Source organism: Akebia trifoliata, chromosome 11, assembly GCF_017979445.1.
Source record: "Akebia trifoliata isolate Shusen 1 chromosome 11, ASM1797944v1, whole genome shotgun sequence".
Taxonomy (NCBI): domain Eukaryota; kingdom Viridiplantae; phylum Streptophyta; class Magnoliopsida; order Ranunculales; family Lardizabalaceae; genus Akebia; species Akebia trifoliata.
Window position 1 is genome coordinate 33,421,288 of NC_141385.1, and position 11,254 is coordinate 33,432,541.

The 11,254-nt window shown below is 36.6% G+C and overlaps 1 long non-coding RNA gene across 2 annotated transcripts; it reads right to left on the reverse strand.

Moving 5' to 3' along the window:
* Window positions 1–2,498: 2,498 nt before the first annotated feature.
* LOC147391324 (uncharacterized) lies at window positions 2,499–11,033 on the reverse strand. Of its 2 annotated transcripts, none has more exons than XR_015183101.1 (3): window positions 8,062–11,033; window positions 6,897–7,063; window positions 2,499–5,999 (listed from the first exon to the last, which is right to left on the reverse strand). It is a non-coding gene; the product is annotated as an uncharacterized LOC147391324 (long non-coding RNA). The 2 variants fall into 2 exon arrangements; XR_015183100.1 differs by having other exon boundaries at window positions 2,500–5,999; window positions 9,873–11,028.
* Between the last annotated feature and the right edge of the window lie 221 nt (window positions 11,034–11,254).

The window sequence follows — 11,254 nt, forward strand, 5'->3', positions numbered from 1 at the left end:
CTAATAGAAGAAGAGAATGCTAATTTGAAGTAAATTCTAGTTGACCTAATGCAATCATCATCCAATCTAATCTTTGTCCAAAACATGAGAAGAAGATCATTTGGTACATTTGCAACACACCTTTCACTACAATACCCGCCAACAATCACATACTCTCCTGAAAGAAATGCGTGGCTGGTTATATCTAATATCAACCTAATTGAATGATTGATATCGAAAGAAAATGTCCATCAAGCTATTTGGAGGACAATAGGTCACTACCTTAACATAAAATGGATGATTGTTACATCATGTTCATCTTGTAGTGTTTCAGAATTAGTGATCCTCCTGGTTTGTCACATTCTCTCCCTAACACAACGTGGAAAAAAAAAAACCTATATTTGAAAGCCCAAGGTTATCGAATTTAATAAAATTCGATAGAACAAGGCATCGAATTTTTAATCATTAAATTTTTTTTTCTGTGGATCGAAACCCTCAAATTAATGGAGGATGGGTGAAATTTGATGGCTCTAAGCTGTAAAATTGGGGAACATAAAAATTTTCAACAGCCGTGGGCCGTCCAAATTTGATTTCTAAATTTTTTTGGCTTTGGCCCTTCAAAATTTTCAATTTTCACATAGTGTAAGAGTATTCGATTGGATTCGAAATAAGCTTGGTGATCTCTCAATGAAGTTTATAAATTACGAAAATTAAGTAGAGATCACTGGATAAAACATAGAGTGATGGGAAATTGCAAGAAATAAGGTCATAGGGTAAGGTAGCGAACATTGTAAGGATAAGAGCTAGGAGCATGGTGGTCTGATCGTAGGAATATTGGAGAGTCATGGCATTTTATTATTAATTATTGGTAAGCTTGTTAGAGAATATGATGCATCATATTATAATGCATGAGATACATTATTTCATTATCAATGTATATCATCACAAAAGGAAGGTAGTGATGGAAAATAATACAAGTAGCTAGAGTGGAGTGTGATTTTGTTGACACACAAGTTGTTGGCAGACCGTGACTATTGGAGGATCTCGTGGGATTCTTTTTTGAGCAGACCCTCTATCTTATTTTCTTTTAAAGTACTTATACTATTTCTTAATTAAATACAAATCCAATCATCGAGATTTTCAATTGAAATAGTGGAACACTTTCCTTACTAACATAGTGAGATTTAAGGCTTACTAAGGGTCATTTTACTAAAATGGATTACCACATCAGCAGTCCAACACCACAGCTCTCTAAGCTTCATCCAAAAACTCACATAAAATATATATATATAATGTTTTCGAGCTTGATCTAAGGTTTGAAAAGGGATCGCTACCAAACTTCCAAAGTTGAAATTCATGGTGAAAAAAAAATTTGGAAATTTTTTTTTTCATAGTTCATAGAAATTTGTCCTCTACAACACTTAAGCATCAGCTTATGTTTTTAGATACCACAAGGTGAGCCCAAGGACCCTTGGTTTCTCCCATTTGTCTAAATTATTTGTCACATCACAATTAAAGATTAAAATACACTATTCAAACATTACGAAGATTCGGCTAAATTATTATCTAAATAATACAAAACATTTTAATTCTAGTTCAAACAATTTCAGTAATTGTTTATAATTATGATTAGGTTGATGTAAAATCTAAAACTCAAAACAAAAACAAAAAAAATCTAGTGGAAAAAAAATGAGAGAGATTCTATTGGCACCCTAACTTTTACTTATTCTCAACTATTTATTTATTTTCTTTGTTTTTATTGGGATGTAAAATAAGTAAAAGTTGGGGTGTCAATTTTTCTTCTATGAATTTTGAAAGAGGTTTGGGATAATAGGGAGGTTAAAGAGGGTAGGGAGAGATTTGGACACAATTTTGGATCATCAAATGAGCTCCTCCATTTATCTTAGAAGGTTCTCCTATTTATAAGATTTTGGGACACCTTTGGAGATAAATTGGTCTTAAATCTTAAAGTTCTCAATAATTTCACTAAAATCTTCATGAAAAGTCACAATTGATCTTCCTCTCATTGGCTTTGATGGTATTTACCCTATTGTCGAGTCAAACCATTCTTGATCATCAATGGGTAGGATAGTAAAAATCCAAAAGTTTTAGAAAAATTTTAATAGAGGTTAAAATGATTCTAAAACCTTAATCTTGAGTCAATTGTGAGGAAAATAAGTCAAATGGCATGTAATTAACAGGAAGTTTTTGTTCTATTTGGTTGCTTCCCTTGGGAGAGTCTCCAACAAACTAGGGATTAAAAGATCATTAGACACAAATTTTAGGAAATTCTCTAAGGTGGACAAAAGTGTCATAGGCTTTGGAAGATAGTCAATTTGCCTTAGAATTCCTTTGATCTTTGAAAGAGATTAGAAGGGTAAAAGAGAGATTTGCCTTTAATGAGTCTTAATAAACCAAGGCTATTGGAGGTAATTGACTTTAAGTAGGGACTAAGTAAGACCTTGAGTCAAGATTAGGAGAATAAGTGATTTACTAAAAGATCCTAGGTGATAAGAATTATGAAGATTTTAGCCCGAGTAGAAGGAGAATTAGTAAGGGTTTTTTTTTTAAGAATAAGTCACTAAGAGAGGGGGTTAAGGAGTCATTTTTCTTAAGAAAATTTGAGTGCACGTGGATTTTAAACTGTTCTAACTGTCTTAGTTGAAATCAAGGTTCATCCAAGTTAAATTTAACCCTAACCTAACTTCAGGTTCAACCAAGCTTTAATTAACCTTGGCTGAATCTTAAATTCGGCCAAGCCTAAATTAACTTGGTTGAACCTCTCCAGATTATTGAGTCCCCATATGCTTGATCTTCAGACTTTGGACTTCGTAGGAAATTTTCCATGTCGAGTCCATTCTTGGAATGTTTTAGTGCTCTCAAGCTTGACCCACGAAAAAATGGGGTGTCTACACTCTACACGGTCAAAATGGGGAAACTAACCCCTAGCTTAGAATTTACAAATGAGGAAAGCTCATTTTATCCCCCCAGAACACATTTTTTAGTGGCTAAAGGTAGAGTTGAGAAATATAAAAAAAAATAGATTTGAGCATAAGCAAGTAGCAACATGTTTAGTTAATGAATCAACGGCCAAGTTCTCCTCCCTCTAAGCATGTTGGACTCACCAAACTTGTGTAGATAAACAGCTTTCGATGTTATACAACAGCGAGTCAAGTTTCCAGGGGATTTTACTGGCCGATAGACCTCTTACTAGGAGAAGAGAATCTGATTCAATAAGGACTCTTTTATTATAAATCTGAAATTGCTCAAGTGATGTAAGTAAAGCCTTCAATTCAGCTTCATTGTTTGTCGCAACACCGAAGAACCAATTGGCCACTAGAATAAAGTTACCTTCTTCATCTCGTAGAATAGCTCCACCTCCTACAATTTCTAGGTTGTCCTTGCAATCCCCATCAATATTTAGTTTCAGTCATCCTCTCAATGGAACTTCCCATATAAGCTCTAACCTTCTCTCTGGTTGGAGCATTTTGATTTGAAAACGCAACTGCTCCAGTATGTTTCTTTCATCAACAGTCGAAGAGTTCTTTACAGTTAAAAGAGGCTCAAGTTCAAACAATCACTTCAAGACTCTAATAATAATCTTCTCAATAAAGGGATTTAGTCCATTAAAAATGGCTTCGTTTCTCACTATACAAATGCACCACAACATCACCCATGGCATCATATTCATCACTACAAAAGATTGAGACCGATGGTGATGATTCCATGAAATAATGATTTCCAAAGGAGAGTCTAGACAGGTCGAGTCTTCGAAGTTCAAAAAGAAAATTTTCCAGACCTTCTTAGCCAATGGACATTGGTGGAAAATGTGGTGTATGGTTTCCTCGGCCATTTCACAGTAAGGACACCGAGTCGTCATGGCGAACTTCCTTCGTTTCCTCACCGAAGCTCAAGGCACATCTTCATTGATAATTTTTCAACTCAAAGTATTCATCTTTGTAGGGAAAAAGCGCTCCACAATAACTTCCATTTGTTGTGAGAATGACTTATTGACCGGATAGAATTCCACACTTATTTGGCCGATTAACAACCCGAGTGGTTGTCAACCCAAATCATTTTGTCTGAGAAACTCTTGGGAAGGGTCGAAGATAGGATACTTGCAATAGTATTTTGATTACATTCCATTGCTCTGAGCGTGCTTCATTTCATCTACCATCGACCCTAATATCTCCAATTGTGTTGTATTTATTTTCCTCCGGTATAAAGAGACTAAGGGCCTGTGTGGATACACCTCTCTGCGTAAAAGCAAAAGCTCAATCACTCCCCGCAAGAGCAACAAACCTCTCCGCGGAAGAGCAGGTCCTTGAAGCTTCTCAACAAAGAGCAAAAAACGTCTCCCCTCAAGAGCAAAAACCTCTCCGCGCAAAAGCAAAAATCTATCCAAACGTTTGCTAGCTCCCCGCAGGAGCAGAAGTCATCAAGAAGCTCTATCCAAACGCAGTGTAAAGGACCATCTCCCTTCCAATTATGAAGGAAGTGAGAGGTTTCGACTAATATGGACTAGAGCTCTTGACGTCCATAACGAGTAATGAATTTGGGTTTTCACAATCGTCCAAATTTTTTTACCTCCCGACACAAGGCTAGCACTCCACCAATCATTATTTTTTGCATATTTCTCTCTTAGAAAATTTACCTATAAGCCATTCTCATTCAGGACCCTCCAACACAGTTTAACCATTCTGGATTTGTGGGCATTTTTTAAAAATCTGATTCCCAATCCACAGTCAATCTTAGGTTTACAAAACATTTTCCAAATTACCAACCTGTGTTTCTTAACGTCCGGGCTATCACCCCAAAACAACTTTGTGAAACAAGATTCTAACTAAGAGTAGATTACAAATGGAAGAGGAAAAATAGAGTTTAAATAAATCGAGATTGATGACAAAATGTGAGAAATAAGGATTAGTCTACCTCCTACTGATAAAAATTTGGCTTTTCAACCTTCAAGCTTGCAAGAAATTTTGGCACCAAATCTCTACACATGTTTCTGGTGAACCTTCCATTAAAAAGGTGAACTCCAACGTAGTTTGATGGAAGGGAACCTATCAAGAAGCCCAGAGCTTCAATAACCAAAGAGATATAGCTCCTACTTTCCAAGCTTGAAATCAAGAATCGACTCTTCTCAAAGCTATAACCTATTGGCCCGAGAATAACTAAAACTTCTTGAGAAAACTCTTCAAATTTGGTAGTGATTTCCTAGTTGCCTTAGGAAAAATGATCAAAGTCATCCGCAAAAAGGAGATGACTAGGAACCAAAATTTCCCCAAAGACAGTAAATCTCTCCATCTTGCCCGTAGAGATTATATTATGAAGTCCACTACTCAACGCTTCTTCTACTAATATGAATAAACCCAATGAAAATGGATCTCCTTGTCTTAGACCTCTAGAACTTTGAAAAAAAAACCATGGGATATGCCACTAATCAACACGGAAGAATGGCAGAATATAAACATTGATACACCAGCTTCACAAAATTAGTCGAAAAGCCCTGCCTTCTAAGGACTGCAAAAAAATGACCACTCCAGTTGTCGTAAGCTTTTTACATGTCAATCTTGAGAGTAATAGTTTTTTTTCCCATCACTTTCTTGTTCCAATCCTAAATGATCTCATGAACAACTATTATATTATCATAAATATTCCTCCCTTTAACAAAAGCTCCTTGTTCAGGAGAGATTATCTTTGGGAGGATAGTGTTGAGTCTAGTTGCCAAAATTTTAAAAAATATTTTGTACAAGAAATTGCACAAACTTATTGGGCTATAGTCTGAAAAATTAAGGGGGTACCTCCACTTTTGGGATTAGAGTGATGGTCTTGTGTTCACTAATTTTAGAATGAAAGCCCCCAAAAAAGAAGTTGGAGACTGCCCTTGTGAGATCAACTCTTATGATTTTCCAAGTTTTCAAATATAACAACCCTGAAAAACCATCAGGACCTGCAGCTCCAGCTCCTTTGAGTGTTCATACCGAGAATGGCTTCAAGAATCTCCTTCTCATTAGGAACTGCACAAAGCCAAATTCTTAGTATTTCATATAAGGAATATGAGGTTTTAGTATCAAATTTACAAATATATATATATATATATATATATATATTATACATTCATACATAAATCAAATAATTGAAGTGAATAATTACTAAAGCGTAGAGAAGATGATTCAACAAAAATTGTGGAATCCAACATGCCTTTCTGAATCTCTTTATAATTGCAAACTGTAGCTAACCCCACCCACAAAATATAACTTAAAAAAATAACTTCCAAGATTTCTTCCATAAAAAAAAAAAAAAAACAAAAAAAATCAGGATCGTAGGGGAAAAACATAAATTGGTATTGATGCGCCACGCGCATACTAAGTTTTAATTTGGTGATTTAAATGTATATGACCCTCAATTCAACCAGTTGCACATAGGACTTTCCTTGGACCACAGTGTTGTAAAAGAAAATTAATAATTCTGGGACTTTTATTAATGGTGCTGATATGAGAGATCTTGAAGATCGCACTATGTTATTTTAGGTGATCTTTTTTGTGGGTGACCATTAAACATTAGTTTGTGAGTAAGCACAGTTCTTGGACTCTTATTAATGATAGCCAATAGGAGAGATTTGAAAGTTCATGGATAAATTTTTTGGTGATCTCCTTTGTGGACAACAATGAAATAGAAGTTTAGTTTTAGTTTTTTTGGGGTGCACAATCTCCTTTATTTCATGCAATGGGATTCATGTTAGTAGCAAAACATCATCCCCCAGTGGATGTGTGCAACACCATCTTATACTGTGGGATTTTTTTGTTTTGAAAAAAATACCATTGGTGGTTTGAAGCAGTTTTCTTGGTATTAGGGGAAATATTGTCTACCATAAGATTTGAACGAATACATCTTATACCGCCAAAGAAATTTACCACAACCCTCATTAGATTTTCCTTTATGATGCCTCAAGCCTCCAAGTAGAACAACCCTGAGAATCCATACGGGCCAGTTGCTCCATGAATGCTCATCCCCTTTATTGCTAAAAGGATCTCCTCACATGAACAGATGGTACAAAATTTCTTGTTCTGGCTAAGGAAAGCTACATAAGAGAGAATAGTCTCTATTATTTCACCTTACAACCAAAGAACAAGTACATGACTGTTTATACAAACAAACAGAGAACTCTTTAGAAGTTGTTACAAATGGAATAATCTCGAAAATTGTATTTGCAGATGTGTGATAACAAAAAGAATCATCTAGAGACACTATTATATGATGTGTGGCATATATCCCCTTTCAAACTGATGGGATCCACCATTTGGCATGAAGGTACTTAAATCGTTGAGATGAAAGCTGTTTGGTGAATATGTCGGCAATTTGATCTATAGTAGAAATATGGCAGAGCTCACATTCGTTGTTGATGACGTTTTTGCAGATAAAATGGTCGTCAACCTAAATATGTTTCATGCGTGCATGGAACATAGGATTTGAGGCTAAAGAGACAGCCGAGATGTTGTCGTGCCATAAAATGGGAGTATGATGAAGGGAAATTCCAAGGTCAAGTAGCAACATTTTGACCCATTGCAAGTATGCAGCAGTGTGGGTGAGTGGTCGACATTCAACTTCAGTAGATGACCACGCAACAGTGAGTTGTTTCTTTTGGCTCCATGATATCAAATTTGGCCCAAGGAAGACACAACAGCCTGTGGTTGAGCGGCGATCACTGCTATTACCATCCCAATAGACATCGGAATAAGCTATCAAGTCAAGTGGCCCAGGTTGAAAATGAAGCCCATAATAAATTGTGCCCTTCAAAAATCTGAGAATGCGTTTTACAACGGCAAAGTTTTTGTTTGTGGGACAATGCATATGTTGGCGAACACTATTCACAGAAAACAACAAAGTCGGGTCGAGTAATGGTTAAGTATTGTAAAGTGCCAACAACACTTTTATAAAGGGTATGATTATGAAAATCGTCTCCATCATCGAGAGATAACAAAACCTTATTAGCTGATGGGGAGGCACATGGTTTGCAATCCAACATAGATGTGCGGTCAAGAATATCAGCAGCAAATTTAGCTTGGAAAAATATGATACCTTTGCGTGTCTTAAGAACCTTGATACCAAGAAAATAATTTAGCTTGCCCAAGTCCTTCATAGAAATTGTTGAACTCATATGATGGATGAGAGATGTTATAAGATCGAAGTGGTTTCCAATTATCAACATGTCATCATCATAAATCATCACTATGATGATATTGTTGCCTTGATGAGATTTAAATAAGGAAGAATCTGCAGAACTTGTCTTGAAGCCCTTGTTGATGAGAAAACAGGATAACATATCAAACCAAGCTCTTGGAGCTTGTCTTAACCCAAATATGGCCTTTCTTAGTTTGCAAACATGGTGAGAATGGTTCGGATCAATTTACCCCGGTGGTTGTTGCACATAGACATCTTCTTCCAAAAAACCATGAAGAAAGGCATTTGATACGTCTAACTGCTTGATAGTCCAATGAAAATGAAGAACAAGAGCTAAAACCACACGAATAGTTGGTTGCTTGGCAACCGTACTGAAGCTCTCATGATAGTCCATACCTTCTTCTTGATTGTATTCTTTGGCCACTAGACGTGCCTTATATCTAGTAATAGTGCCATCAGCATTTGTCTTAATTCGAAAAATCTATTTGCAACCTATAATAGCATGATCCATTGGTTTAGGTACAAGAGTCCAAGTTCCTTGAGAAGTCAAAGCTTGAAATTCTTCAGACATTATAGATCAGCATTTTTGGGATTTGGAGGCTTCATTGAAGTTTGTGGGTTCAATAGATGGGGTTGTGGTGACTGATAGGGAAATGATCGTCTTTGGCTTGAACATGCCACTTTTGGACCTTGTTTTCACAAGGTGGACTAGGGGAGTAGGCGTGAATGGGATGTTTTAGACAATGGGAGATGAGGACTAGGGACTGTGGTGGTAGATGAGAGTGGTGTATGTGTGCTGTTGAAAAGAGAAGGAGGAGAAGGGTTGGCAGTTGATGTGTTGGAAAGAGGATAATTTTTGTCCTTGTTAAGGGAGCGGATAGGTGCACTAACCAAGGGAGCGGATGAGGTAGGATAATATTGATAGGGACTAGGGATAGTGATGGATTTAGTATAGAAAGACGTGTGGTAGAGGATGGGAAAAATGTATGTGATGTGTTTAAGGGTAGATTAGTAGGTCTAGTATTCTTCATAAATGGGAAAAAAGTGCTCAAGAAAGTTAACATGGCGAGAAATATAAACTTTCCCTATTTAAATATCAAGGCACTTGTACCCCTTTGTAGCTTGAGAGTACCCAAGAAATACACAATACCGAGAGTGGGGTGTAAGCTTATCTTTGACATAAGACCTTAACCAAGGAAAACAACAACAACAATAGAATGATATTAAAAGGGAGAAGTATGGGATTTTGTTAAATAACTTCTCATATGGTGTCTTGAAGTGAATCACCAAGCTGGGAAGCCGGTTAATTATGAACACTGTAGTGCAAAGAGCATCGTGCCAATAAGACTTTGGCATTGAGGCTTGATGGAGTAAAGTGATTGTGATTTCAACAAGATGTCGGTGCTTTCTTTCGGCAACTCCATTTTGTTCCGGAGTATGTGAACAAGACAGTTGATGAAGAATGCCATACGAAGCCAAAAATTTTGTCATGGTATTGTTCACAAACTCAACACAATTATCTGTTCTAAAAATTTTAATGGTTTTCAACAAGTGATTTAAATTCAACAAATTTGGCAAAAACTTGAGACTTCTTACACAAAGGATAGAGTCAGAAAAATCATCAACAAGCAATAAATAATAATGTGGATTGCTGAAAGAATTATTGAATGGTAGATGAGTTTGAGAGCTGGATTTACCGGAGTGATTACCTCAATAAGAAGATACAGCACCAAGAGCTGTACTGACATCAGTGGAAGGTGGTGGATCAGAATTCTCCATGGCAAGTAGAGTTTCTTTCGATCCATGTTGGGAGTTTAAATGTTCCAGCTTATTAGGATCAAATCTCATACGGATCGCGATCTTGAAAGAGGCATAGTCACTTGGTAAGCCATGAAGAGTGTAGAAATTTTCTAAGTCTTCTCCATCCATTGGAGAGCCTACAGCAGCTAGTTTGTCTCCATCCATAGAGAGATCGGACATTTTGAGATTGAAAAGCTGTGTTTTCGATTCATGGACATAAGTTGAAGACAAAAACGCAAATCAGAGGGCAAGAGCCTCCCAGATCTCATGGGTCGTGTTCATAGTTAAGAACATAAGACAAGATAGAAGGTGTAAAAGTAGTAGTAATACTGCTGAGAAGATAATTATCAATTACTATCCACAATTGGAGATCTGGATTTAGTATTTTCTGCCCAAATTCATCTTCAATTTCTTGAGGAGAGGTGGAATGTTTCTATTGACATATCCGAGAAAAAAATTAGCTTAAAAAGAGCGTGTCGAACCTGTGATTTCGACACAGGAAAATTAGTGGAATCACGTTTTATAGTGATAAGAGAATGAACATTTGAGACAAAAAAGAGAAGACCTGCACCATTGGAGGAGGAGGCCATGAAAGCTTGAATAAACTTCACAGGTCCGATTGGATTGAAGAAAGCTCGTTGGACTAGGATCTGAGGAAGATGAAGCTCCTAAGCTTTGATTCCATAAGAGACAATAGTTTGTATTATTTCACCTTACAACCAAAGAACAAGAACAGAGAAATCTGTACAAGTTGTTACAAATGGAATAATCTCACAAACTGTATTTGCTGATGTGGCTAATTAAAAGAATCATCTAGAGACTCTTCTTATTCACAGAGCCATTACAACAAGATCTAGATTCACAGAGCCTTTTTTCATTCTCTTTGAGAATCTCTGTGGTGGAACCATCAGTTTTCCTGATTTTTTCGATCGCATTCCTTGTAAATCTGAGCTTTGCCGTCAAGGACAAGACCTTGGATTACCCTCGATTTCTGTCTCCACAGAGACTCCTCGTTATTTTCCCACTTAGCTTTTTGACATTCAAAATAAATTAAATCTTCTAATCTCAGCCATTAGTGGAGAGTAACTCCTCACACACACACCTGTGCATAACTTTCAACTTTATTTAATGGTCCCATTCGGCACCTACCACCAACAATTTGCCCAACATGTTTTGTCCTATATGAGTTAGAAGTTTTGGAATACGCTGATTTTTGGTGAGGAGATCATCCTCACCAAAAATCAGCCCATTCCAAAACTTCTAATCCCATCACAAATGATTTACAAAAAAT